This window comes from Tupaia chinensis, unplaced genomic scaffold, assembly GCF_000334495.1.
Source record: "Tupaia chinensis unplaced genomic scaffold, TupChi_1.0 Scaffold000276_2, whole genome shotgun sequence".
NCBI classification, from domain to species: Eukaryota; Metazoa; Chordata; class Mammalia; order Scandentia; family Tupaiidae; genus Tupaia; species Tupaia belangeri.
Genome location: NW_006159759.1, coordinates 4,209,995 through 4,226,548, shown reverse-complemented (window position 1 = coordinate 4,226,548; position 16,554 = coordinate 4,209,995). Strand labels below are relative to the sequence as shown.

The 16,554-nt window shown below is 33.8% G+C and overlaps 1 non-coding gene across 1 annotated transcript; it reads left to right on the top strand.

Annotated features, from left to right (window-relative positions):
- The first annotated feature begins 14,970 nt into the window (after nt 1–14,970).
- Nucleotides 14,971–15,073, top strand: LOC114008056 (U6 spliceosomal RNA). The gene has a single exon (XR_003549622.1). It is a non-coding gene; the product is annotated as a U6 spliceosomal RNA (small nuclear RNA).
- Nucleotides 15,074–16,554: the final 1,481 nt, after the last annotated feature.

Here is a 16,554-nt window from a genome sequence, read left to right as displayed (position 1 = left end):
ATTTGTGTGACCTCTTTTTTTGGCATCATTACTCTTGGGCTGCACACAAGTGTTAGTACTGAAATTCTTAGTTTTCTTGGACTTTTCTTACCAAGTTAATGTTCTTGGTAAGTGACGTGTTCTCTGGAGTCATCTATTCAATATTTCCTTGATGCATTCTTCTGGTCTCATATAATATACACAGTTCTTCAGTGTTTGTACCCTGATTATTTTTGTTTTCTTAATTTCTTCCTCTATCATCTACAGAAGAAAACTCAACTCTTTCACTTCACTCAGTGCAGGCCACTGCATTTGTAATGGATTGAATCTCTGTGTGTCTCTTTTCAACCACCTACCAAATTCAAATATTAAATTTCTAACCCCCAATGTGATGGTATTAGGATGTGGGCTCTTTGGGATATAATTAGGTTATGAGGGGGAGACCCTTAAAATGAAATTAGTATCCTTATAAAGGGATCCCAGAGACCTCTCTTGCCCTCTATCTACCATGGAAGAATAGAAGAAAAGATGACCGTCCAATGAAAGAGGGCCCTCAACAGACCCTGAACTTGCAGCAATGATCTTGTACTTCCATGCATCAGAACTATGAAAAATAAATATTTATTGTTCATAGGCCACCAGCCACTAGCAGCTAAAAGTGACAAAAACAAATTTCTCCTTGTTTCTAAAATCTACTATCACTGTTAGTTCCCTTGGGACCAGGAGATGGCAAAATAGTTATATCATTGGACTCCCACATAGTCAACCGCAGTTTGAGTCCCAAACAGAGTGGCCTAAAACTCATTCTAGGCATGTATACATGCAGGCAGGTGTAAAATCCCAAGAGAGGAATGGAGAAAAAAGGGTTACGACATGACCACCACAACCCAGGGTGTGATTTCTCACTTTCTGTCTCTCTGGCAAGCGCACATCCCCTATATCAAAAATCTCTCTCAAAAACAACAAATAAAGTTAGTTGCCTTATTTCCTGAGTTCTTGCCAGGAAGTTAAAACATCTTTTCTAAGAAAGTCATAAAAATTGAACAGATTTTGAAAAATACATGAAAAACATGTATTATAGGGGCCAACAGGTAGTATAGTGGTTAGGGGCACTAGACTCCCATATGGCTGACCACGGTTCAGGTCCTGGACCTGGTGACTTGCTTGCTCGCTCTCTCTCTCTCTCTCACTCTGTCCCTCTCTAGTCAAATTAAAATATATATAGGTAAATAAAATTTTTAAAAAGTGAAATAAAATAATTCTTTAAAAAGAAAAAATATTTATTATGAATTTCAAAATGTTACCACATGAAAATAAACTCATAATTTAATTCTAGTTTCCATAAACATTTTGAAGTCCCCCCACATAATACAGAGTATGTTTACCTTGTAATAGAGAGGCTTCAGTGGGTCAAACAAATTAGTAGAATCACTTTTATTAAACACAGTGGCACAGTGGTTAAGGTGCTGGCTTTCCATATGGCCCACCATGGCTTAAGTCCTGGATCTGGTTGAAAACCATGCCAGATACATGTGTGTGTATGCCCAAAATCTCAAAAAAGAGAATAGAGGAGAAGGGATTTTTGTGTGGCTGACTCCCTAGAGGGTGATTTCTCACTTTCTCTCTCTCTTTTTCTCTCTCTAACAAGTACAGATGCCTAAGGCAAAAACCTAATATAAATCATATATATATAAAAAGAAATGAGTGTTCTGCTGCTCCTAAAACTTCTATGGTTAAGGCAGTCTTTTGGGGTAGAATCCTTAGTAATATTCACCAAGGTGTCATCAAATTTTGTGTATTCACATGTACAATGACTTTAATTTCCTTTTGCTTATATAACCACTCATTATTGTTTTAATTTTTTAATTTAAATCATTACATTTAACATCTACCTATATAGAGTCATTATTAATCTTATTTTCCCCCTTTATAGGTTTCTTATCTTCTAATTAGATTTTGGTACACTTCCTACTTTGACAGAAATAAGCATTGATATACATTTTTCTACCCATTTCCTTACTTTTTTTAGTTTTAAATATATAATTAAATGTATATGGTCATTCATTTTCCTAAAGTTTCCCTGGTCATAGCTTACTCGAATAACATTCATTCCATAATAGCTCATAAGTACATTTTTCTCATAAGTATACTTTCCTCTAAGTTCTTCTGTCTTTAAAATTCTCTTATGAAAGTTGTAGTTGCATCTTAAAGGGTAACTTACCGAGAAAATAAAATCTTAAACTTACACTTCCTTTCGTTAAGCATTTTTTAAAATTCTGCTTCACAGTAAACTTGCTTTAGATTTGTGAAGTGTGACACCAGCTCATCTTTTCAGTCCTATAAATAATTTGCAATTATTTTAAACCTGTAGATACTAAAGATGTTTATTTTAATTTTAAAGTCTATTACTTTTATGAAGCCTTATATCAAAGTTGATAATGCTTGTCTTAATTTTTCCATGTGTGGTAAAGGCACTGATATATGGATTTAAGGCTTTCTCTTAGATTTTAATATTTTATTTCAATTTGAACCTGAAATATTATATTCCATGGTTTTGTGCTTCGTCTAAAGGATGCTAGTTATATCTATGTTGGAGCCTCTTTGCCTATCTTCAATTTCAATTGATTTCCTTCTCAGTCTTTTTTGAAAATAATTATTTAATTTCACTTATCATTATTGTTATTATTATTGTTGTTGTTTTTAATTTGCTATAGAGTATATGCCCTCATTAAAGAGAGACAGACAGGTCCAGGACTTGAAATGTGGTCGACCTTTTGGGAATCCAGCACATCAATCACCATGCCACCTGCTGGCACTCCATCTCAGTCTTTTTATTTTCTCTATTAAATGTCCATTTTCTTCATAACTTTATGATCCCTCTTCATTATGACTTTATAAGGTCTTGATTTCAGAGCATTATCGAAATGGGGAATCTTCTAATTGAGTGCTCATTTGTGAGATGGTTTTGTCTTCAAAAATTTATTTTGTGAGTCTGATTAACATTTTTTCTTACTTATATATTTCTTTTTAGTTTCTCAATTTCTGATTCTATTTAAAGATATAACTCCAAATTCATATTTTAAACTATTTAATACTATTTGGAATTATTTTGTCATAGTTTTATTCTGTTGCATTATTGTCCCTGAATGGTACAATAGCTTACATCTATAGCTTAATTATTCAATTTATTTTTTCTATGTCTTTTTTATCTTTTTAAAGTGTTTTATATAAAGTTTATCTACTGGTTCCTAGTTTTAGTATCACATGAGCAGTGTTCCTGGTTTAAGAGTATCTTTGTATTTCCCCCAGGGCTGATTTTCTTAGTGATGATAATGAAGAAGGAGAAGTTTGGACCTGTATAATGATCATTTTTTGTTTGTGGAAGATTCTTAATTTTGTTATCTATTTAATTAGTTTTTCTGCTGCGTTAGCCGAATACTTCAGACTGAGTATTTTACAAAGAATAAAGGTTTCTTCCCCTCATAATCTAGAGGTGTTTAGTCAAGGAGCCTTATTTAGTGAGGATCTTTTTCCTGAAGATTCCCAAGATGGCTTGCAGCAGCATATGGTGAGAAGACATGAGCATATATCAGCTCTTGTCTCTCTTTCTTCTTATAATGCCTCAATTGCCAGAATTCAGGCATGAGTCTCTTTGATGATCCAATCCAGTTCTAATTACCTCTCATAGGCCTATTTCTTAGCACCACAGTCAGATTAAAATCTTTCCTCTTAGTACCATCATGTCAACAACCGAATTTAAACACACGAATTGAGGGTGTGGCAGGGGCACATGCAAACCTCCCATAAAATCATCTTATTTTATTGTAATTGTTTTTTTACCAAAAATTATTTTGCCAAATCTCCAAGGATTATTTTTCTTCTTTAATTTTCCCCTTATCCTATGAAAGCAAGGTTTCTTTAGGCTGCCACTTCTGGTCCATTTTTTCGAGCCCTTCCCTGTATATAATACTATAGGACTGTACACACCTTACCTGCCTTCTATTTATTTTAACACTTAGCACTGCCTTTCTCTTCGGGTGCTTTGTTTGTGCTTCATCTATGAACTTATTGCTCCTCTTTTCCAAATAATATATGTTTAGACTTCCTCCTTTCTACCTTCTGCATCCACAAGCTAACTACAGCAGAATGTCTAGTGGTAGCTCTATTGTAATTTGGTATATCTTCTTTTATTTTAGGTGTTTTGAAGATTATAGTATTTTATGGATGTACATGGCCCTGTAGTTGTTATTTTTTATTTCATATACAAGGTTTTAAAGATTTACATTCCTTCATTGTACTTCTTTATAATTTGCAATATGGTTTTTCAAAGTATGCATGTAGTAAATGCCAATCAAATCAAGAATATTACCATAGGCATCATTTTCAATACAGACTGTAGCATTCTGTTTGTTAAATATTTCTGTATCACACAGATCATAAAACTTATTTTTGTGTATAATATCTTGAGAGGTTCAGATATGGATAGCACCATCATCCTAGAATCAGTTTAGTCCATTGTACACTTTAAATGATTAAGATCCTAAAATTATTTTTTGTGACAAATATATCTTAAACTATATACCTGTGTTTATATCTAGACCTAGCCAATACAATACTCTAAATAAAGTTTTATTAAAAAAAAAAAAGAAGCTTTCTATTCCACTAGTTGGCATGGTGGTTAAGGTGCTGGATTCCCACATGGCTAACCATGATTCCAGTCCCAAATTCAGTGGCTTAAACACCATACTGGGTGCCTTCTGTGTGTGCCAAAATTTCAAAGAAGAGTAGTAAGTGTCGCGGGTGATTTCTCACTTTCCCTCTCTTTGTCTCTCTACCTCTCTTTGCTAAGCATGTACACCTTATGACAAAACCCTAAAAACAAAGACAAAAAGGAAGTTTTCTGAATAAAGTATTTTATGTGCATGAGTGGAGGGGTGTTAATATGTGTAAACACAGTGTAATCTTTTTTTTTTTTTCAAAATATGGATGAGGATAAAAGAGAAAGAGGCATGAGTACAATTTTTGTTTTCCTTTTTTTTCTTTCTAGTTTTATCATAGGGTATGTGGACTTGCTGGAGACAGAGAGTGTGTGAGAAACAGAAAGAAAGAGAGGAATCTCCCCAGGGGGTAGTGTGTTGCCATGCTGCAATCCTCTTTCCTCCATTCTTTTCTTGGGATTTTGTGCATGCTTATATGCACTTGGCATGTTTTTCAAGTCACTGGGTCCAGAAGTCCAACCACGCAATCACCCTTAACCACCATGCAACCAGCTAGCTACTATTTTTTATTTTTATTTTTTTAACCAATTCTTTTACTAGGTCCCAAAATGATTAAGACAAGTTTGTAAAAACCATCACTAAATATTACTTTAATGATACAATAATATAAAATAAAGGAAATGATAAAAATCATCTTCTATTGTTTTAATAAATATGTTTGATTTCTTTGTTCTATGAGATAATTACTGAAAGATTTATCAAGAGAAATTTAAACTTGAAAGAGGAAGGTCCAAGGTATATTTCAATTAGGCTTATACTGATAATATATGATACATCCCTGAAATGCCTCTCTTTTCACCTTCTCCGGGCTCAGGGAACATTATACAGCACAATTTTTAAAGAATTTGCTGTGATGCAGTGATTCAACGGATGATATGAGCACACTTTCACAAAATCATCTCCCAGCACAAATCATTTTTACTATAGTTCATATGATCATTCCAGGAAATCTGTTCTTGCAGAAGACTGTTTTATATTTCATTCATAATTTTACACTTATTAAATAAAAGTTCTTTATTTCTCAAGCAAAGTATCTTAAACCTCACACTGCAACCTTTGATCCAATCTTTAACCTTTAAAATTGTAACTTTTTAAGGCTCTCACTGACTGAGAAATCAAGAAAATGCTCTTGAGTAGATTATGATTTGCAGTTCAGTGGTTAATTATATATTACTTTACTTGATAGTTAAAAGCTGTCAGTGTGTGAAGTACAATAAGCTAAGTCACATCATTGATTGCGAGGCAGTTGGAATGAAGGTGAAGAAGCTTCAAGTATTTTGAATGCTCATTAATTACTTTTGAAGTAATTATCCATTCATTCTTTAGGTCAGATTAGACATTTTCAAACTGAAGATGTGTTGAATTAATTTTCTTATAGCAATCCAGCTTTGTTGATAAGGAACTACTGCCCTTTCTTACATTTCTTAATTTATCTTCTGATTATTTTATTAAAAATATTTTAAACTTTATTTAATTTTCTTTTTTTTTTTTTTTGGAGAGATTTTCACTGTAGGGCGCATGCGCTCGCCAGACAGACAGAGAGAGACATAGAGACAGAAAGCGAGAAATCACCCCCTAGGGGGGATGGGCACGCCGCAATCCCTTCTCCTCCATTCTCCTCTCGGGATCTTGGGCACGCATGCACACAGCGCCCGGCGTGAGTTTTAAGCCACCGGGTCCAGGACACGAACCGCGGTCGACTACGTGGGAGTCCAGCGACATAGCCATTACGCTAACTGCTGGTTCCCAAACTTTATTTAATTTTCTTAGCATTATATCAAATTTAAATAAGTGAATGTTTTCTTGGATTCATACATAACATGACCAAATTAATGAATAAAGTCTAAATTAATGACTATATATTTAAATTCTTCTTTAGTGTCAGAAGATATGCAATCAGATTTACTACCAACCAGTTTTGTTACATTTCATTGAGTACTCTTACATTCTTCATTGTTTTTATCAAAAATAAATTGGCTAGCTTACTAGGATTGCACTCTTTACTTATAAATATGTTAAATACATGGATAGAGTATTAGTTTTCTACCCTGTATTTTAAAAACAAACCAAATTTTGTTTACAATGGTGTTTTGAAGATAGAATGGATAATAATGAAAATATTTTCAGAAGAAATCTAGTGACCTTGGTTATTATTTTTCATGTTGAATTTTACTTTTTTTGGTATGTCAACCTTAAGAGAATGTAAGAGCCCTAGTTTTATCAGTTTGCAGTAAATTTTCCTCTAATATGATATAATGAGATCCTTGTTAAATGGAGAATGTAGAAAAAAAGGAAATAAATAATTATTCAGTCTTAATCCATACAATGCATTCACTTGCTTGGACATTGTTAGAATGATAAACATTAATTAATCTAATATAGGTAAAACTTGCTAAAGGGCACATGTGCGTTATGGAGACATGTATATATATATATATATGTATATATATACACACACATACATATATGTATGTGTGTGTATGTATATACATATATATATGTACATACATATATATATATATAGTGGGGCAGGAGAGGGAGAAAGAGAGAAAGTACATCTCCACGGCAAACAGTCATGCTACAATCCCTTTTTCTCCATTTGTTCCTCCTTTTGGGATTGTGGGCATGCACGCACATGCCCAGAGTGATTTTTCAAGCTGCCGTGTCTGTAACTTGAACCACACAGTTGGTCATTGGGATCCAGCCACCTTGACCACCATGCCACCAGCTGGCCCTAAAGCTTTTATGCTGATAAAAGCTTAAAAGACCACATTCTCTATGCTTTCACTTTTATAGCATTCTTGCAATAAAAACTTCATAAAAAATAGAGAACACGTTAATGGTTTCTACGTGTTAAGAAAGACTTGTTACAGGAGAAAAGTACTACAAAAAGGCAATTTACTATGATGGAAATGTTCTCTATGCTGTTGCCAATGCAACAGTTAAGATCCTCCCTGGGAAAAGAATAAGACACAGATATACAGACATAGGTATAGGAGAGGATTTGTTATGGGAAGTGACTCATGTGATTCTGGAGACTAATAAGCCTCACAACATGCCATCTGAAAGCTCGAGAACCAAGAAAGTTGGTGAAGAAATTTAGTTTGAATTTAAAGGGTTGAAAAACTGGGGTGATGGTGTAAGCCCCAGAGTCTGAAGCTCCAACAACCTGGAATCCTGATGTCCAAGTGCAGGACAAAAATGGAGGTCCTAGCTTTATAAAAATAGTGATTTCACCTTTTCTCTGCCTTTTTGTTCTATCCGTACCCTCAACAGATTCAATGGTGACTACCCACATTGATGACATAAGTCTTCCTAGCAGTCCATTGATTCAAAGACAAATCTCTTCCAGAAAGACCTTTGCAGACATACCCAGACATATTCTGTCACCTCTCTGGGTATCCTTTAACCCAGTTGATGCCAAAAATTAGCATCACAGTAAATACCCTAGTTGTGATAATCACTCTATAGTTCTGCATGATAAGATATTACCATTGGGAGTATCAGGTAAAGAATATCTTAGATCAGTCTGTTTTGTTTCTTAAACTGCATTTGAATCTTCAGCTATTTCAAGATAAAAGGTTTAATTAAGAACAAAACCATTTGAAAAAGAAATGAGCTCATGATATGGTAATATGTGGCAGACACAGTGTATATATATATGATCATTTATAAGTGCCAATGTGGTCGGGACTGCCCATAATGAATTGGGTTCTATCAAAACCAGCAATCCATAGGTCTAAGTGAACACAGAGAATTCTTTTCCTTTTAGAAGAAATTGCTACTTCTGAGATCAAACCCAAACAGGGACTGGTGGCAAAAAATAACAAACTAAAGAGTATTTGAACTAACACATATGTTGCACCAAGACAGGGACCTATTTAAAAAAAAAAAAAAAAAAAAAAAAAAAAAAGGTGGATACACGACCAAATAATCCCCCTTTACCTTCTCATACTTCCAGACTGATAGATCAATGGAATAGCCTTACTGAAGGGAAAACTGAGGCACGAGTCAGAGAAAACACACTGTATATCTAGACTCCATGCTCCAGGACACAGTATAAACTCCCAATCAACAATAACTTCAGGTCCTGTGTATAACTTTGGATTAAGATTAAAAAGAGGGACCAGCAGTTGGTGTAATGGCTGGACTCCCATGTAGTCAATGGCAGTTCGAGTCCCAGACCTGGTGGCTTAAACTCATACTGGGCACATGTGTGTGCATGCCCAAGATCCCCAGAGGAGAATTGGAGGAGAATGGATTGTGGCATAGCCATCCCCCTGGGGGGTGATTACACGCTTTCTGTCTCTCTGTCTCTCTCTGTCTTTCTGGCAAGTGCATGCACCTTATAGCAAAAACCTCTCCCCCACCCCCGCCCCCCCCCAAAAAAAGGTTAAAAAAGAAAAGATTGAGTTAAATCAGAAATTTAAAGTTAGATGTGAAAACCAGTTTGACTCTTAGTAAGATATAAATGTGTCTGATTTGCTAGCAGAGATAGAATAATCTAAGGAAAAGATCCACTTAATCATGCAATTTGATCTTTTCTTAACCAAGGAAATTTAGCTATTTTAAGATTAAGTCATGATGAAAACTAGTAGAATTTAAAGGTTGGAATAAAGATGTAAAAATAGCTGTACCTGAAAATTCTAAATATTCTAAACTTTGCTGGATGGAGAGATACAGATAAAAAAAAACTATAGATAAATCCATTTCAATAGATTATTTATTATTTGGCAACAGTTTTAAGAATGTCATCTATAATGGTTTTTGCAGACTATTCTACTGAAGATTTCTAAAATTATAACAACTGTCCCATGACCAGATAATATTTTTTTGACACATAGCATTTTTAAATCTTTTAAAAATAATAGTACCTGGAATTCTCTATTTATGACTGTTATTAACTAGCCTAGACTCAGAAATTTAGGTTGTATTTATGCCAGTCTGTAACCCCATCAGAAGTGGATACTTAAAGCTTCTTTGATAAGTTTGTTCAAAAATAGGCATAGAACCGACTTCTGGACAATAAAGTCTGGACTATATATATTTCATTCTTCTTTTTTTAATAGAGGTTTTTATCTTAGGACACATGTGCCCACCAGAGAAAGGGACTGAGATGGTGAGAGGGAAAGTGAGAAATCACCACCCAGGGATTATATTATGGCCATATAATCTTTTCTACATTCTCCTCCTGAGATCTTGGGCATGCACGCATGCATGTGCACCAGCGTGAGTTTGAAGCCACCAGATCCAGAGCTCAAACAGCAGTTGGCCATGTGAGAGTCTAGTGATGTAACTGCTACACCATCTGCTGACCTCAAAAAACATATTTTTTATGGATTCTGACAAAACTAATTCCCTGTCTTTTACTTGGTTACCCAAAGGATAGACTCTCATCATCTCATCTTCTGAACTTGATTGCAGATATCCTAGTCTGAAAGTCTATATATATAAAGCAATATTTAATATCATTACATATAAAGCTTCCATTTTCTCTTAATGGATTAGCAGAATTCTACTGATATAACTTATTACATTAATTTACGTCATCTCCTTTTGAAGAATAATTTTGTATTTTTTTTTTTTTTGGAGAGGTTTTTTTTTTCTTTATAGGCATGTACGCTCGCCAGACAGACAGAGAGAGACATAGAGACAGAAAGCGAGAAATCACCCCCAGGGGGGATGGTCACGCTGCAACCCCTTCTCCTCCATTCTCCTCTTGGGAATTGGGCATGCACGCACAAGTGCCCGGCGTGAGTTTTAAGCCACCGGGTCCGGGACGCGAACCGTGGTCGACTTTGTGGGAGTCCAGAGACATAGCCATTACGCTAACTGCTGGTTCCCTAATTTTTGTATTTTTAATTTTTTCTACTATAAACAATGCTGCAGTGACTATATATATTTTTAAATATTAGGTATTTTATAAAGAGTACATTGACTCAGAAGCTTATCTTCAGCAGCAATTTACCTTATCCATTATTAGCTATCAAGATTGTATTCACAGGATTTTGTTCAATATTTCAAAGTGAACTCGTCCATTGCCATCATACTTTGCCAGCCTGTGATTTCCTTTCTTTTTGTTATAAACAGGGAACTAGTTTCTTTTCTGAAGAACAGTCTTGTTTGAAGGTCTGTACTGCAATCATCTTTTCAAAATACCTTTTCTCCTTTCTATTTGACTTTGACTACATTTAGCAACTTTCCTTGTTCCTGTTTGGAGTTACAGTATCTGCTTATTTTTGTGGAAAATGGCAATTAGTTTTCTGGTTATATTTCTCTTTGTTGTTCTGAGGTATGTTCTGAGCATAAAAAAAAAATCAATTTTATTTTATCTTTGACCTAAAAATAGAAGCTTTCCAGTGATAAGAAACTCCTCATGAACATAGTGATATGTGGAATACCAATAACTATAACCACATATACTTTGATAATTAACTAATGAGAAATTTCTATTTCTTTTCTCTATTTATTCTTCTTTATTAATTGGTCAACCAATTCCACAATGAATGAACAGTTTTTAATTTAATAATAAATATAAATAAATTTAAATTAAAAAACAATTTCAAAAAAAAAAAGAAAGATCCATGACTTTAGTTGTTGTTATGTTATTTGATTCCTATTATTATCCATAGGGATTGTTAAAAGTGATACTCACTTCTTATGTATGTCAGAATACAACTATTAGTAAGAAAAATAATACACATGTATGTCTTGCTAGTCCCAAAGTATATATGCTTTATATTCAGTTTCTGCAGTCACCCTATGTGGTATGGACAAATATTATCACCATTATACAGATTAGGAAAATGATGCAGAGTGAGTAATTTGCCCTGAGTCACAAGTTAGTTACTGGCAGACTTGGAATAAACCAGGCAATCTTTCTCCAAAATTCATGCTTTCAAACACTTCTGTCTTTTCTCTCTAAGTACCATGCTAAATGCTTTAAAAAGAACATGGAGTCATATCAGTCACGCTGTAACTGTACTTTAAAGATAAGACAACTAAACTTCAGAAAAGTTAAGTGACTTTTTTATAGTTACATAATTTGAAAGTAAAATATTTTGTATTCTAATCAAATTTCTTTTGCTTTTACTGGCAACTGATATACTGATGTGCTCTGTTGGATTGTTTGACTGTTTAGTTGCAGCTTGCCCAAATCTTGAATAAATTTTTAAAATTATTTTTATTTTCATAGGAAATAGAAAAAAAATATTCTGTCCTGTTTAAATAAGTCTCTTTTATACTATTATTTTATAAGAATAAACCAATATTTTGAGAATAAAGACATCCAAAACTAGGGCAGTAAATGAAAAAATGGTAAAGAAGGCTGCCTGTTTCCCAATGTAATTCCTCAACATCCTGAAAAATCCAACCCAAAGTTTCCCTGGATATGACAGTCTACAGGGATCTTCCTCACCCCTAAATTCCATCTATAGGCAAAAATAAAATAAAATAAAGTAAAACCAACATTCATTAGTGGTGTCAATATTTGTATATACTGTATTGCCATATTTATTGTTAACATTTACAAAATATATCTGCCTTGTGAATCTGAACAAAACAGGTAAAGAGTTTTTAATTAGGAGACTATATATTTTTCATAAATTGTTAAAATATTCCTTTTCAGAAAATCACCTATAGCAAATATTGAAACATAGTAAAAATATGGTTTTACAATTTTTCCTGCCCAAAAATATTTTTCAGTATAAAATGAAAGAAAATAAGTTTTTTGCAAGAAAAAAAATCACAAAGTCACAATTTTTTTTCTCTCTCTTTTATGTTTGCCAGATGGCACATGTGCTTGCTAGAGAGAGAGACAGGAGAAGAGAGAGAAATCATCCCCTATGAGACATAGTCATGCCACAATCCATTCTCATCCATTCCTCTCTCCTTTCAGGACTGTGGGTATACATACACACATGCTCACTGTGTTTTGCCAACTGCCAAAGTCAGAGACACCCACCACAGAGTCAGGCATGGGAGATTGAACCACCTCAACCATCAGGCCACAGGATGACCCTGATTTTCAGTTTCCATGAGAAGGTGGAAAAGAATTACTTTCTGACATAATAGAAATGTTAGACCCTGAAATATTTTTATGAAGACATTTAAACTTTGCATAGATACATAACAGTTTCTTGACACACCATAGATACATAAACTTGAAGTCAATACAACAAAGTACAAGAGTCCCTGTTTTCCAATCTAGGGAGCCACATGGATTTGTGTCTGTAAAAGCTGAAATACCGTTTCACAATTCTGTAAAAAAAAAAAAAAAAAAAATTCCATAGTGATTCCTTCAAGGAGATTATCATTTTTATTAAGTTTGTGAAATGAAAATATACTAAATAAAAATAATTTTATCAGTTATGTAGTCTATAATATGAAAATCTAATTTAAATGTGAGTAATCATTGTGATTCACCCCAAAAATATATTTAAGAGGTAAGAGCTATAGTGATCATAAGAACTACATTTTTACTGACACTTGTAGTTTTAATACTACTATTATATTCATCTGTTTAAAAAAGATAATTAAATGTCAATATACAGCATTCTATCACAGAAATACAAATGATGAGTATTATGAGTATTTTCCATGAGAGGAATTTTTATACATGCATGCAATGTTTTATCATTGTATCTCATATTTAGCATTAATTTTTAAAAATTCAGGTTTGATAATTGTGAGACAAATTATTATTGCTTAATCTAGTTTCAAAGCACATCTTATCTTAGATTAAGTTTTCAACCTTTAATTTGATGCTACCTTATACGTGTTTTAATTTTATGGATAGATGACTCAGGCAATAGGAGAGTTCCCTAGTGGCACTAGGTGCTTTCCACCTAGGCAAAAACAGTTTGATATGTAATGAATAGAACCAGAAAGATTTCCTGGTATCGATGAGCCTGCATTTTTCTTTGCATGGATGCAAGGATATAAATTTATTTTTCCCGATGAATTGACAGATGACTGTTATATTTGGTGGTACTTTGGAATTCAACCTATTAATGAGATGCCCCTTTCTAACTAATCACTGTCACAGAGAATGGCACATCACCAAAAGTATGATTCAAGTCATAGCTGGGAAAGATTAATGAATAGTGACAACTGGGAACTCTAGGGGACTTTGGGGATAGAGAAGGTTAATTGGAAATGCTGAAATTAATGTTCATTAATTTAATAAACTGAAGAGCTTTCATTGTTAAGAGTAGATTGCATTACTTTTCTTCTACCTAATAATGCCTGCTATTCATTTGAGAAGATTCATTTTAGATACGAATACATAATCTTTAAAAGAAAGTGAGAGAAAGATCATCCAAAGCAGTAACTTTGGAAATATTTTGAAATTCCTGAATAAATGATCAACATCTATTTGATAACCAGTTTCTGAGGTCCCTGATTGTTTTTACACTCTCTATTTCCAGAGTTTAATTATTTTATACTATTAAACACATAACAATTATTAGCAATAAACTATATATTCTCAAAATAAACTCCATATTTTCATAAACCAAGTTTCTCTGTGTTAAATAACTTTGGAAAATACCAAAACAATATCTTTCATATTAAGTTTCAGAATAACAATTAGTATTTGTATAAATTATATTATATTGAGATTTTTTGTTGTTGTTTTTTTTAAGATTCTGCCTAGTGAGATCATTTATCTTTCTGGATTTGGCTTATTTCACTTGATGCAATATGCTCCAGGATCATTTGTGTTGCTGAAAATGGGAAGATTTTCTTCCTTTTTAAAGCCAAATAGTATTCTGTTTTGTATAAACATACCATATTCTCTTTATTTATCTGTTGGTGGGTAGTTTGTTTAGACCAAAATCTTGACTATTGCGAAAAATGCTGCAATAAACATGTAAGTACAGATGTATCTGACATGTACTTCTTTTAGATATATACCCAGTAGTGGGATTACTCAATCATCTGTTATTTCAGTTTTAATAAGATAAACCAGGCACTGAGACTCAGCCATGGTGGCACAAGCAGTAGCACAACATTACATGATACTGGAGCCATATGGGAAGACTAGGGGTCTGGATCTCAGTTAAACCTGAATGGTGGGTATACCCACAATCCTGCTGGATACAAGGCTGGGGAGGGTGGATTGGCATAGTGAGACCCAATTAAGGGTATCTTTCTCACTCTCTCTTTTTCTCTCACATGAAAGAAAAAAATAATTGTGAAAAATGCCACAATAGTGCTTGCTTTGGCAGCACATACACTAAATTGGAAGGATACAGAGATTAGCATGGCCCCTGCACAAGGATGACACACAAATTTATGAAGTGTTCCATATTTTATAAAAAGTGCCACAATAAATATCGATGTGCAAGTACTTTTCCTGTTAAGAGTTTTCATTCGCAATTGCTAAGACATGGAACCAACCCAAATACCCACAAACAGATGAACGGATTAAAAAACTGTGGCACATATACTCTATGGAATACTACTCAGCCATAAAAAACAAACAAACAGAAAAAAAAAACCAAAAAACCAAGACCCTAGCTTTTGACAGAAAGTGGATGAAAATGGAAGATTTACTGCTGGGCGAAGCAAGCCAGGCTATGAAGGAGAGACATTGTATGTCCTCACTTAAAATATACGAAGTTTCCACACTCTATGACTGAAAATGAATGACTAAAGGATACAGAAACACAGTAAATGGTTGTAAATACCAGATATAGTGCAGGACGAGGGTGGGTGAAAGTGTAGAGTCTGAGGGAGGACATTAAGGAGAAAAATAGAGAGGCAAGGCATTCATGGGACAACGAAATAAAGGGGTATTATCTGTTGAAGATAACTTTATAGTATTATCAACTGGACTGGGGAAAAATGTAAACATGTAATATTCACTTTGCAAACTAAATTACATGATTGAATGTATAAACGATCTTGCAATAAAATAAAATTAAAAAAACATATACAATGCTTCTAGGTTTTCATTAGCAAGTAATAAATTAATAGTATTGGACATTAAGCTTTTTCTGAATTTTAGTTATAAACATATAAAGGATATGTTTAGAAGCAGAAGTTTCAGGATAAATGATGTAGAAATTCCTAAGGTTTTAATCAATGTTGTTTTCATCATTTCTAATTTACAGTGCTATCAGCAGTGCATAAAAGTGTCTCCTTCATGGCCCCTTCATAATTAATGTTTATTTCTAATCTTAACCATATTGATAAAGAAAAAATGGTATCTCAAATATTTACTTTATTACTTGTAAGATTGAAGAGAATATATATGCTGTTTACTACCATTTGTATATGCTGTTGTTATAAAATACCTTTCCTTTGCCGATTTATTTTTCTAAATGGATTACATACAAGCTACATATATTAAAAATATTAACCTTTCATCACAAAAAAAGAAAAAATAAGCTAAATAAATAAATAAGCTAGGCAGAGAAAGAAAAATACTACATGATCTCATTTATATGTGCAACCTAAAAAGGTTGAACCAACAAAAGTAGAGAGTAGAATGATGGTTACCATGGGCAGGTCAGGGGTGCAGAGGGATGTTGGTAAAAAGATGTAAGATTTTACTTACATAGATGGAATAAGTTAAAGATATCTATCATACATCACAGTGACTGTATTTAATAACAATGCATTCTTAAAAATAGCACAAAGTATGAGACGAGCAGTTAGTGTAATGGCTATGTCGCTGGACTCCCATGTAGTCGACCACGGTTCGTGTCCCAAACCCGGTGGCTTAAACTCACGCCGGGCACGTGTGCGTGCATGCCCAAAATCCCAAGAGGAGAATGGAGGAGAAGGGACT